Raw genomic sequence first — 14,302 nt, forward strand, 5'->3', positions numbered from 1 at the left:
ATCAATGATCCCCATGGTAGCGATCATTTGCCAATCATCATTTCAATAAAGTGTGGCCCTCACTCTGCAGAACCATCTCGGGTTCCATTTGATCTTACAAGGAACATCGACTGGCAGAAATATGCAACGGCGGTGACAATCGGTGTCGAATCAATAGATGCGCTTCCACCATTGGAAGAATATCGATTCCTAGCCGATTTGATTTACAAAAGCTCACTGGAAGCACAAAAAAGAAAAGTTCCAAGTGCACCCTTTAAAAGGAGACCAGCCACACCTGGTTGGGACGAAGAATGCACAAAATTGTATGTAGAAAAATCTGATGCTTTCAAAGCTTTTCGTAGACACAAAACCTCCACTTACTTCGAGGAATATTCAAAGCTTGAGACAAAGCTGAAACAATTAATCAAAGCAAAAAAACGCGGTTATTGGCGCAATTTCGTCGAGGGACTCTCACGAGAAACCTCAATGAACACCTTGTGGAGGGTGGCTCGCAACATGCGTAACCGCTCATCTTTCAATGAGAGTGAAGAATACTCCAACCGATGGATATTCGATTTCGCTAAAAAGGTCTGTCCGGACTCAGTTCCAGCACAAAATATTCTTCGAGAAGCGTCTCCTAGCGGCGGCTCTCTGGATAGACCATTCTCAATGCTGGATTTCTCTATGGCTCTTCTTTCATCGAACAACTCCTCACCGGGAAGCGATATGATTAAATTCAATCTTCTGAAAAATCTCCCAGATATCGCTAAAAGACGCTTGCTAGATTTATTCAATTCCTTGCTAGAAAACAACATTGTACCGCCTGAATGGAGACAGGTCAAAGTAATAGCCATTAAAAAACCTGGCAAATCAGCGTCTGACCATAACTCATACCGTCCGATTGCTATGCTTTCGTGCATTAGGAAATTGTTGGAGAAAATGATCCTTCGGAGACTCGATCACTGGGTCGAATCAAATAACTTGCTATCAAATACACAATTTGGGTTCCGCAAGAGCAAAGGAACAAACGATTGTCTAGCGCTGCTTTCCACAGATATTCAACTGGCCTTTGCACACAAGGAGCAATTGGCTTCAGTATTCTTGGACATTAAGGGGGCTTTTGATTCAGTTTCCATTGAAATTCTGTCAGACAATCTGCACAGATGTGGACTTTCTGGAATTTTAAATAATTTCTTGTACAATTTGTTGTCAGAAAAGCAAATGAACTTTTCCCTTGGACAACTGACAACTTCCAGAATTAGCTACATGGGCCTGCCCCAAGGCTCATGTCTCAGCCCTCTTCTTTATAACTTTTACGTCAAAGATATCGACAACTGTTTGGCAGAACAATGCACGCTAAGACAACTTGCAGATGACGGTGTGGTTTCCGTAAGAGGTCCACATGCCGTGGACTTGCAAGGACCATTGCAAAATTCCTTAGATAACTTGTCTTCTTGGGCTATGAATCTAGGGATCGAATTCTCGCCGCAGAAAACTGAACTGGTAGTGTTTACTCGAAAGCGGTACCCAGCCCAAATGCATCTTAATCTTTTGGGCAGAAACATTACTCAATCATTGTCTTTCAAGTACCTTGGGGTCTGGTTTGATTCAAAGTGCACTTGGAATGCCCATATTACGTATTTGAAGCAAAAATGTCAGCAGAGGATCAACTTTCTCCGTTCAATTTGCGGCACATGGTGGGGTGCTCATCCGGGAGACCTCATAACGCTTTATAAAACAACTATTCTCTCTGTTCTAGAGTACGGCTCTTTCTGCTTTCTCTCGGCAAGAAAAAGTCACCTAATAAAATTGGAACGAATTCAATATCGTTGTCTGCGTATTGCTCTAGGCTGTATGCACTCAACGCATAACATGAGTCTCGAGGTTCTGGCAGGAGTAACACCCCTCCAGAACCGTTTCTGGGAGCTCTCTCTCAGAATACTAATCAAATGCGGAGTGACGAACACACTTATAATTGCTAATTTTGAAGAAATTCTTGGGTTGAACACACAATCTCGATTTATGAGAATCTACCACCACTACATATCATCAGATATGTGTCTTCCTTGTTATACTCCAGACCGTGTTCACTTCACCAATCGCAGTTCCTCAATTGAATATGATCTGACCATGAAACAAGCAACTCATGGGATTCCCGATCAACTTCGACCTATTATTATCCCACGTATTTTTACTGAAAAGTACCAACAAGTCAATTGCATGAAAAGATATTTTACAGACGGGTCCCGTCTCAATGGATCCACTGGCTTCGGTGTCTTCAATGAAAACTCTAGCGCCTTCCGCAAACTTCAGGAACCTTGTTCCGTTTTTGTTGCTGAGCTGGCAGCAATCAACTTCGCATTGGGGATGATTTCCAACATGCCCGCAGACCATTACTTCATCTTCACGGATAGTCTCAGTTCGATTGAGGCTATTCGGTCGATGAAACAAGGTAGGCACTCATCTTATTTCCTTTCAAAGGTAAGGGAGCAGATGTGTGTGCTGGTCGAAAGATCATATATGATTACCTTTGTATGGGTCCCCTCACATTGCTCAATCCCAGGCAATGAGAAGGCGGACTCTCTCGCAAAGGTGGGCGCGCAGGAAGGCGAATTGTATGACAGGCAAATTTCACACGATGAATTTTACCATTTAGTGCGTCAGAGTACCTTTTCGAGTTGGCAAACCGATTGGGACACTGGAAATCTTGGACGGTGGTTACATTCAATTATTCCTAATGTTTCTTCGAGAGCGTGGTTTAAAGGCTTGGGCTTAAGTCGTGACTTCATTCGCGTGATGAGTAGACTTATGTCCAACCACTACTCGCTAGATGCTCATCTCAATAGAATAAACCTCGTGGACAGCAACATCTGTCGGTGTGGAAACGGTTACGATGACATCGAACACGCAGTTTGGCAATGTACGGATAATGACGCCGCCAGAGAGCGACTTTTGAATACCCTCGAGGCCCAAGGAAGACAACCCTATGTTCCTATCAGAGACGTGTTGGCAACCCGTGATCTCTGCTATATGCAGTCCGTTTATGTTTTTCTTCAAACGTCTAGTATAAGAATTTAATTCCTTTTGTCTTTTGTCTCTCTTTATTAGTTTTTGTTTGTCTTGTCCCCCCGTCTCGATGAGTCTCATCGTCGCCCACTGGTCACCCACCATAGCCGGTCGAACTCCGGACGAAGCTAGAACAGCACTACCGTTCATACTGGCGACAACGCTCTGATGAGACAACGAAACCCTACCCCAAGCTCCTCCCCTGATCCTATCCTTCGAAAATGTACCCTTCTAACCTCGAGTAAGCCGCGAGTAATCGGCCCAACTCCTACTAGACATAGAATTAAGTGAATTTTGTTACACACAGTGAACAATGAATTATCGGCTCCGTAAAGCTAACGCGATTGAGCCTTCCAAATAAACGAACTAGATAAAAAAAAAAGTTAAGTTTAAGTTAAGTTTAAGTTAAGTTTAAGTTAAGTTTAAGTTAAGTTTGAGTTAAGTTTAAGTTAAGTTTAAGTTAAGTTTATGTTAAGTTTAAGTTAAGTTTAAGTTAAGTTTAAGTTAAGTTTAAGTTAAGTTTAAGTTAAGTTTAAGTTAAGTTTAAGTTAAGTTTAAGTTAAGTTTAAGTTAAGTTTAAGTTAAGTTTAAGTTAAGTTTAAGTTAAGTTTAAGTTAAGTTTAAGTTAAGTTTAAGTTAAGTTTAAGTTAAGTTTGAGTTAAGTTTAAGTTAAGTTTAAGTTAAGTTTAAGTTAAGTTTAAGTTAAGTTTAAGTTAAGTTTAAGTTAAGTTTAAGTTAAGTTTAAGTTAAGTTTAAGTTAAGTTTAAGTTAAGTTTAAGTTAAGTTTAAGTTAAGTTTAAGTTGGAGTTAAGTTTAAGTTAAGTTTAAGTTAAATTATCCCGTAATTTAACAATCGTTTAATAAATGTATAATAGTGTCTAATGAAACATTATTTCACATGATAATCAAGCGTCTATATACACCTTTATATCATCGTTGTTTAAGGAAGTAATGATGTCTAATAAACGCTTAATAATCAAAAATTTGATCGAATAAGCTCTGTTACAATTTTTGTTAGTCGCAGAAAAGCTTCTCGACATACCTTATTCAACACCAAATACTTCGATGTTGTAGTTGAATAAATTCTCCAGATTTGTGTGAACAAAGCCTGAACAGAAGTTAATATTTAAAATAGTACAAGTATTATTAAGCATGAAGTGGAATAAAATCGTCAAGAAGTTGTTTCTTCAATAGGCAATTGTTTGTTGGGAAGTAAATGTTAGGTTAAGGTTATGTTAAAATTGATTTTTGGCCTCTATTCGTGACCCAAATTCCAAAAATACCCATATTTATGGACTTTTGAAATTATTTTTCACTTTTTGTGAAACTGGAAGCCGCCACATTTGATTTCAAAATGGCATCAGATATCGATTTTCTCTAGACGACAACCTCCAAAAACCTTCCAAAAAATACCATATTGATTGATATTGGACAGTAATTTCCACTTTTTCTGAAACCTGAAGCCACCTCTTCTTGGATCTCGGAATTCAAAATGGCGTCGGATGCCTATTTCCAATCTCTAGACGTCACTCGATCCCAAAAATACCCATTTTATAGATAATTGACAGTATTCTCAATTTTTATTAAACCACACGCAGAAAAAAATATTTTAAACGTAATAATATTTGACGTAAATTTAATAAGAATTTTATTTGGTTTTGGCTGCAAAATGAAATCATTATTATTTCAACAATCCAGTATCTTTGTTTTTAAAAACCCATGGATTGTTAAATCAAAAAGAAAATCTTTTCGAATTTACAAGAGCTTTTATGGTTTTGACGTAAGCTGTCAAATTTGGCAGCTGGGTCAACAAAAAAATATGTTTGTTTTTAAAGGAGATTTCTTGTTGATTCAATCATATTTATTTTATTAAGCCTAAAAATATACGCAGTAGAAATAAAATTATGTTTATTGATAAAATTTTTAATAATTTGCGATTATTTTTATGTTTTGTTTTCTATTTGTTACCAACAGAATTACAATTTATTAAATAAAAAAAAAACTTTCTGAGACATAAAATCTCTCCGGTTTATGAGTTGATGGGTCGATAGGTAGGGTCCAGGTGTGGGAGCGGCCTTCCTGGCGTTGGGAGCACTGGTACTCAGTACTGAAAATAAGATCGACGGAAAAAATCAAGGAAAAAAAGAAAAACTGTTTATATTTTGCAACAGCAGCATACTTACTTACCTCTAGAGCTGAATCAAACGAGAAATTTTTTGTTATTGTTTACATTTTTGTCCGGGTTTTCACGAGGGAATGGTTGGTAGTTATTTTTGCATTCATGGCCCGGGGAATTGACACAACAAATAAATGTTAAATTAAAATTAACTATTGTTGGCTTGATGAAAGAATATTGTTATTTTAACAATAGTTGCAGTTGAAGAGTGGCTTATGAAAACAAAAAGAATCTTATTTTGAATTTATTTGAATAAATATTATCGAAACAATAAAATGCAATATAATTTCAACCGGAATTGATTGTGTAAATACAAATAAAGTTTTTTTTTGGTTCAATGCAAACAATTTTCTGTCCGTGCAGAAGCCGCCATATTTGATTTCAAAATCTCATCGGATATAGATTAGTGGCTTCTAGTCATTACTCGATTCTAAAAATACTCATATTTATGGATATTTGACACTTTTTCTGCAACAGGAATCCTCCACCTTGGATTTCAAAATGTCGGATATCGATTTCCTATATCTACACGTCACCCCGATTCCAAAAATACGCATATCGATGTCAATGGTATCAACGGCATCAACGGTATATGACAATATATCCCATATTTGATTTAAAAATGGCGTCGGATATCGATTTCCAGTTGATTGTAGATTGTAGATTGTTGTATAGTTGGAAACTTGATCATGTAAACACTACGCATCATTGTCTGGTAGTTCGTTAAAAAATGCTACACCAATCGTCAAGCTCTCTGTAACGTCACCTAGTGCCTCGTCATCCACGAATTGGCGCCTATGTCAGTAGTCTAATAACTCTTAGCGCGCTGATGGCATGGTTCCAATGCCGGATAGAGAGTTGCTACAATGATATTAGGTTAGCTAAGGTCAGTTAACTGACTGGTGGGAAACGGGAGCTTTATTGGCGGACAATCAACCGACGGAACCAGACGGACAGGTTTAACCAGGATAATCGGACAGAATAAAAGTATACACGACCGCGTACTTTGAACAACGTGTTTTTATTAATGATGCGCAATTTACAGAACGTCAGTGGTAATGTTGTTTCTCTGCAGGGGTGGATTCGCGTATGCGTACAGCGTAACATCTAGAAAGAGCGCAACACTCCTCCTCGCGAATTTAACCCCGAGTCTCCTCCTCGATCGGCACGGTTGCCAATCCCATCTTCGCAGCGAATTTTTTGACCTTTGTTGACCCGAGTGGCTTGGTCAAGATATCCGCAACCATATACTCCGATGCAAAGTACTGCAGCTCGATATCACCAGAAGAACAGCAGTTCCTGGTGTAGTGGTACCGAGTGTCAATGTGTTTCGACCTTTTCTTCTGCTGATCCAATGCGACAAAATCTAGGCAACTCCTGTTATCTTCGAAAATAACTGTCGGCCGCCATTGATTCTCGTTCAGTTCAGTTAGCAAACGCCGCAACCAAACAACCTCCTGCGTAGCCTCTGAGAGGGCCACATATTCGGCCTCCATGGTAGACATGGCCACACAGCTCTGCTTCCGGCTCACCCAAGTCACGGTTCCTCCTCCTAGACTCAACGTGTAACCGGTACAGGATTTACAGTCAGTGCTGTCGCCAGCCCAATCCGCATCGCAATATCCTGACAACAGAAGCTCACAATCACTCCTTCCAAGCGTCAATCCGTAGTCAACCGTGTGTAGCAGGTAGCGTGCAATACGTTTGGCTTCGGTCCAGTCCGTCACCGATGGGCAACTGACATCTGGACGGCTATTGACAGACAGGTATAGCAGGCAACCGATTAACTTGCGATATTCTTCGTTGCTTTCCATCTTCGGGCTACCCTCGGTCACCTTATAGTATCCCGGATCCATTGGGTACTTCGACCCTTTAGCGTTGTCCAACCCGAATCGTGTCGCAACTCTTCTGATGAAACCACTCTGGGAAATCACAAAGAAACCTTCCGCATTCTTTCGCACACGAATACCTAAGAAGCTCCTGATATCTCCCAGCCTTGTAATCTTCAGTCGATCTTGCAAAGCTTGCTCTACCTGGTCGATTTCCTCCTCATGTGTGCAGCACAATAGCAAATCATCCACATATATGAGGATATACATCCACCCGTTCTCACCAATACGCTTCCTATAAAGGCACGAATCGGAACTGCACTGCTCGAAACCAAGCTGCTTCAGTATATCCGTAAGCGTCTTGTGCCAAACTCTTGCAGCTTGTTTCAAGCCGTAAATGCTCCGCTTTAATCTGCACACTTTCTTCTCAGATCCAGGCACCTTGTACCCCGTAGGTTGCCTCATGAACACCACCTCATCCAGCTTTCCATACAGGTATGCAGATTTTATGTCTAGGTGTTTTACGTACATCTTTTGATGGCCCGCAACAGTCAACAGCACACGAAAGGTAGAACACATCGCCACAGGAGCAAATATGTCCTCGTAATCAGACCCAAAGCGCTGACTGCATCCTTGCGCTACGAGTCTGGCCTTCATTCGCACAACCTTTCCGTCTGCGTCCATCTTTTTCTTATACACCCACTTGCTTCCGACAATGTTGGTAGCAGGCGGTAGGTCCATAAGCTCCCATGTATCGTTTGAAACCAAAGAATCGTACTCAGCATCCATCGCAGTAATCCAGTCCTTCTTCTCAACACAGCTGACAGCTTGCTCGTACGAAGTCGGCTCATCCTGGTCCACCGTTGGCATTCCAACAAAATAATCGCCGAATCGTGCTGGCAAAACTCCTCTGGTGGAACGACGAGGATTTTCCCGCTGATTTTCATCCTCCGGAACAGGAATATCTTCACCGTGATACAGATCTTCAGCCGATTCATATCCATCAAAGTCTTCTTCAACTTCAGGTTCTTCTTCGGATTCAGACACAGGTGCCACTTCACGCGTGATTTCCGGTAGTGGCTCCAACTCGACTGTCGATTCAGTAACTTTCAGCTTCCGATCGGCACCGTTTTCACTATCCATGCGCCAATCTTCCAGGAACTTCACATCCCGGCTGATGGTGATTCGTCCCGAACCCGTATCCAGCAGCCTATAGGCCTTATGCTCGTTGGAGTAGCCTACAAACATCAGTTTTCGCGCTTTAGGCTCCATTTTCTTACGCGTCTCAGCTGGAATATGCACCCACGCATCACAGCCGAAGATCCGGAAGTGCTCATACGACGGAAGTCTTCCGTACCATTTCTCATAGGAGCTCATTCCGATGGACCTAGAAGGTACCCGATTCTGAATGTAGGTCGCTGTTAGAATCGCCTCACCCCAGTACTTCTGGGGTATCTCTTTCAGGTATCGGTTCCGCCTTTCTACCACCCCATTTTGCTGTGGCGAGTAGGGTGCGCTGAACTGGCTCACTACACCCTCTGCCCGGAGGTAATCCTGCAAATCCTTGCTGATAAACTCACCTCCACCATCAGACTGCAAAACTCGGGGTGTCGATCTGCGTCCTGCAGAAGCAAATGAAGTCCATGATCTTCGACGCGGTATCCGACTTCTTCCTCAAAAGGTACACGAAAGCCATTCGTGTATGGTCATCAACCAAACAAAGGAAATACTGGTTTCCACTCGGCGTGCACTTCATCGGTCCACTAAGATCGGCGTGTACGATGTCCAACTTCTCCTTCGAACCTCTATCGACACTCTTCAGGAACGGTGCTCTTGCCATGTTGCCTTCGAGACAACATTGACACACAGTGCGTATGCCACAATCCACCAGCTTCATGCCAGTTGCTTGCTTATTTGCATGAATCGAACGAACCGCATCGGGATCTCGGTGGCCTAGGCGTCTGTGTCACGTATGCAGACAATGCGACGTGTGCGCCGTCTGGACACTTATCATCGCTTGCTCCGAAATACACAAACGATACAAACTTCCATGCCGTTCACCTACCGCGCACATCTGTCCATTACGCATTCGTATCTCGCACCGATTCTCACTGAACATCACGTCAAAGCACTTCTTCGCAAGGGTACTCACCGATACAAGTCCACTGGTAAGTTTCGGCACATACAACACCTCACTCAACTCGATGGTTATCGGTTCCCCTGTATCGGTCACACCGACAATGATTCCACGGCCAGTTCCAGCTACCTCAGCTCTCTCACCGTCAGCCAACATCACAGTTGTTCCGCCGGTCTTCTTCAGCTCCTTGAAAAACTTTTCGTTTCCCGTCATATGCCGAGAAGCACCACTGTCGATGAACCAGCTTGTTGGCTCAGCTTGTCCTACCATCCACGCCAGCGGTCCCTCGGAAACTGCTTGTGCTTGCTTGGCCTTCGGTTCTTCCGGTTTCTTCTTCGTCGGCTTCTTCCCTGATTCGGCAGCTGCAACATTTGGGCAATCTTTCTTCAGGTGCCCCGGTTGTTTACACTGGAAGCAAGATCGCGTTTCTGTTTGCTTACTTCCACCAGCACCACGCACTCGTCGGTGACGATGTTCCACCCACAACGCTTGTCCACTGCTCGAATTGGCACCTCCGATGCGCTCTCGGCGTTATTCTGCCTCTGATAACAGCTTGGATTTCACAAGTTGAAGTGTCAATTCTTCTCGTGGCCGTTGTTCCAATGCCGTCGTAAGGAAATCATACGAGTCCGGCAGCGAGCACAACAACATAGCCACCTGCAGCTTCTCCGGAATTGCATCGCCAACGTCCGCGATCCGTTGCAGCAAATCGGAAAACGTCTGCAAATGTTGCTCCATATCGCCGCTCTCCTTGAGTTCCAAGTGCGTCAGCTTTTTCAAGAGATACACCTCCGATCCCTTATCGTGGTACGTTTTCAAGGCATCCCATGCCTCCTTCGCAGTTGCAAAACTGCGCACTAGGCTCGTCTGGTCGTCTTCAATGCAGAGCCCGATTGTCGCCCGAGCTTTTGCATCCGCTTACGTCCACGCTTCAGTTCTCCCATGGATTTGAAATGACCTGCCATGTATCCTCCCGGATCAGCAGCATCTCCATCTTAAACTTCCACGACTGGTAGTTGTGGTTGTTTAATTTCTGCATCGCAAACCTCTGCGAATCCGCCATTTTGTCGCTTGCAGGAATCCACCAGCCGATGCTCGAAGCCACAAACACTCGACCGCAAAACGAACCGTTCCACAACTTTTCTCTCGCACGAACCGAATTCCGCAATCACGAATTAGACTGGGTCCATAACCTTTTGGCGGACAATCAACCGACGGAACCAGACGGACAGGTTTAACCAGGATAATCGGACAGAATAAAAGTATACACGACCGCGTACTTTGAACAACGTGTTTTTATTAATGATGCGCAAATTACAGAACGTCAGTGGTAATATTGTTTCTCTGCAGGGGTGGATTAGCGTATGCGTACAGCGTAACATCTAGAAAGGGCGCAACAAGCTTTAGCAATGACTATTATGTATGCATTTCTATAAGGTTATCTAACAACAATGGTGTGTACTGTTTACAAAATCATGTTTTTAATTCTTATGTGTTGTATGGTTGAAAGCATTTGAAAAAGTTAGATTCTAATGTTTTGCACATTTGAAAACATCCGAAAACAATAAGTTCAATTGAAAACACCCGAAAATCATATTGTTTTAATGTCTTGCACATTTGACAACATCAGGAAGCATCAACATTTGAAAACACCCGAAGAACGTTAAATTTTAACGTTTTGTACGTCTAAAATCATCTAAAAAAATCCCACTAAAATTCTCGACGGCAGAACATTTGAATAGCAAAATTTTATTTCACGTTACCTTGTATAAATACATCTAAATCGCAATGTTTTTTAATGTTTGATGCCAGGAATATATTTTATTTCGATGCTGATGTAGACATCAAACGTTAGGCAAACGTAAATTTTTATTCGGGTTCCCCCGGGACACCCGGAATATGTCCGGATGTGGCCAAAGTGGTTCTTGTAGTGGTTTGAGTTCCATTGAACCAGAAATTGAATTCTGATGTATTTTGATGTGTCGCATGATGGGTTTGACCATAATCAGACGTTGGCCTCTTTCCCCGGGACACCCGGAATATGTCCGGATGTGGCCAAAGTGGTTCTTGGAACTAGATTTGAGTTCTATTGAACCAGTCGTTGAATTCTCATGTAATTTGATGTGTCGCATGATTTGTTTAACCCTAATCAGATGTTGGCCTCTTCCCCCGGGACACCCGTAATATGTCCGGATGTGGCCAATGTGGTTCTTGGAACTAGATTTGAGTTCTATTGAACCAGAAATTGAATTCTCATGTAATTTGATGTGTCGCATGATTTGTTTAACCCTAATCAGATGTTGGCCTCTTCCCCCGGGACACCCGGAATATGTCCGGATGTGGCCAAAGTGATTCTTGGAACTAGATTTGAGTTCCATTGAACCAGAAATTGAATTCTCATGTAATTTGATGCGTCGCATGATTTGTTTGACCCTAATCAGATGTTGGCCTCTTCTTCCGGGACACCCGGAATGTGTCCGGATGTAGAAAAAGTGGTTCTTGGAACTAGATTTGAGTTCTATTGAACCAGAAATTGAATTCTCATTATTTTGATGTGTCGCATGATGGGTTTGACCCTAATCAGATGTTGGCTTCTTCCCCCGGGACACCCGGAATGTATCCGGACGTAACCAAAGTGGTTCTTGGAACTAGATTTGAGTTCCATTGAACTAGTCTTTGAATTCCCTTTTTTTATGTGTTACATGATGGGGTTGACTTAGTTTGTAAGATATTATTGTTAGGTTAAGATCTATTTAATAAAAAAAAAACATCTTAGTTATAAGAATAAGATAAATAAAGTTTATTGATGAAGTCATGTTCATGCTTCAACTGTTTTTATTTTTATTAATTTAAAACCCATTGAAAAAGAAAATCGTGGTGAACAACCGTGAGCGCGCTGGGGCGCCTGGGGGCATACAAAATGGCCGAAACGATCAGTTTTTTTACAGGTATCGTTTCGCCTCAGGCTCCCAAATGTTGCAAATATGGTCGCCCCCGGCCCGCCGGCGACAAAATTTGCACCAAGTGGCGCCGCGAGGTTCGAGTCGCCCAAGTCTGCCCCGTCCGCCGAGCGGTCCGGGGGCGAGCCGTGGGCGACGAGCCCGCTGTATGTGGGCTTGGTCCATACTTTTACTGTATACACGGCGAATAAGAACGAGCCAAATTTGAGTTTAGTTCACTCATAATCGCCAAAATTCAGCCCAGTGGCAGGCGCGTAGGCAACATGTTATACAGTGACAGCGGGCCCTGCACAGCAAAATAAATGATTTGAGCCCGGGGCATGCTGTCTACTGTCAAACGCTGCTGTTGGTATTTGCGTCATCGAAGGTACGGTGTCGCCATCTACAGATGTTTTAAGAGTGAGTGAAGAAAAAGTAAACATACCGTGGATTTTTAAATACAATTTGAGTGAGTTGTTACCTAGAATTTTAGCAGTATCTCACTGTTTTATGAAGTGATACCACAAACGAAGTGACAGACGGAGCGGCTCGAAAACTTTAATGACTAACCTGCTATTTTAATTTTTCAGTGTACCACATGGCAACACCACTACTACTGAATTGTACCACATGGCAACACTACTACTGGATTGTATTAGCATTTTCACCAAATGTATTAGAATGTTTTGGTTCTATCTCTTTCACTCTACTCAAAACTAAAATGCATAAAAAAATGACAAAATGATACACTCTTTGCACACTGTCAAAGAATCATTGTACACAAAATCAACTTTGTTCAAATCAAAACAAAAAAACTAACCCATCTGGTGGATGATGGCACAAGCTTCCAAGAAAATTCTATTACAGTGAACCACATTATTTTAATGGATTTCTTCGCCAGTTAGTCGTCTGTCACTTCGTTTGTGGTGATAGTGATAACGTTTTTATTTAATACAAATGTGTAAAGTTATCACGAAAGAGTGAACCATGCTTAAGGTGATCGCTGCCGAAGGTAATTTTATTTTATTTAATGTTGAATGGAAATATTGGTTAAATGTTCTAAAAATGCTCAAAACACGTAGCAACGATCAATGGCATAGCCGAGGGCATAGCAATACTTAAATGTCGTTTGGAATCTTTCTATTAGAACTGGTGAAAAATAGATATTAAAAAAATGTGGAATTGCCCGGAAAACATGGAAAGTGATGTAGATTGTGATGCTGACGGCGAGGTTCACGACGATGAAAATAATAACAAATCAGCATGTCGAACCGTGTGCATCGTGCCCGGATGCAGCTTCAGATATCGGCCGGGAATATCATTTCATTCGTTCCCAGCGAAAACGGATAAAGAGCGGTAGGGTAAACGCTCCTATAGTTGCGGTACGTTAGAAGCGTTAGGTTCCTATAGTTGTGTATTGAGTCTCCATGCACAACTATAGGAACCTAACGCTTCTAACGTACCGCAACTATAGGAGCGTTTCCCCTACTTGGAATGGATTCAACGGTTGAGACTGAAGATCGAACCAGCAAAGTCCTCTCGCGTATGCAGTTTTCATTTCACAGCGGCACTATTTACATCGCTTTTTCCTTAATTTAAACAGGCTAAATATATTTTTCATTTATAGCAATAAATCGATCGACTGATAGACTGATTTTGAGGCCATGCGCGGTTCCTGACGAAAACTTACCCAAAGCTCCTATAACGGAAGCCAAAAGAATTCTAAAGAAGGAACGCGCAGAGCGTGCTGCTAAGTGAGTGCGCAATAAAAGTACCCTTGAAGATACAATGGAGCATCCTGACCAGGACCTTACTGCTGATCATAGTGCTAACGATCAGCCAAAGCAATACGTGGACAGCGAAGTCCAAGTTGATACATCCGATCTGGACTTCCTTAAAGTGAAGCGAACATCTGCGCTCTCCTTTGGAAACGATGACGATCTATTGGCCTGGACAGGACTAAAATCAAGAGCCATGCATGAAGTCATTGTTAAAGCTGTTACTCTATTGAAGCAGTACCGTTGTAGACCTCACTCTTCGGTCGCCTTAGAAGACGAAATATTAATTGTTTTTATTAAATTGAAAACTAATGTATCCTTCCGATGCATATCTGTGCTATTCCGGCTGCATACTCAGACGGTTTCTTCTTGCTTCCAAAGAATTTTACCATTCTTAA

At 42.1% G+C, this 14,302-nt stretch overlaps 1 pseudogene; it reads left to right on the forward strand.

Moving 5' to 3' along the window:
* The first annotated feature begins 13,300 nt into the window (after nucleotides 1-13,300).
* LOC135714060 (uncharacterized) lies at nucleotides 13,301-14,302 on the forward strand (annotated as a pseudogene).

The sequence above is a fragment of the Ochlerotatus camptorhynchus genome, unplaced genomic scaffold (genome assembly GCF_037179485.1).
Source record: "Ochlerotatus camptorhynchus isolate MF236.1 unplaced genomic scaffold, CSIRO-AGI_Acam_v1.1 ptg000603l, whole genome shotgun sequence".
NCBI classification, from domain to species: Eukaryota; Metazoa; Arthropoda; class Insecta; order Diptera; family Culicidae; genus Ochlerotatus; species Ochlerotatus camptorhynchus.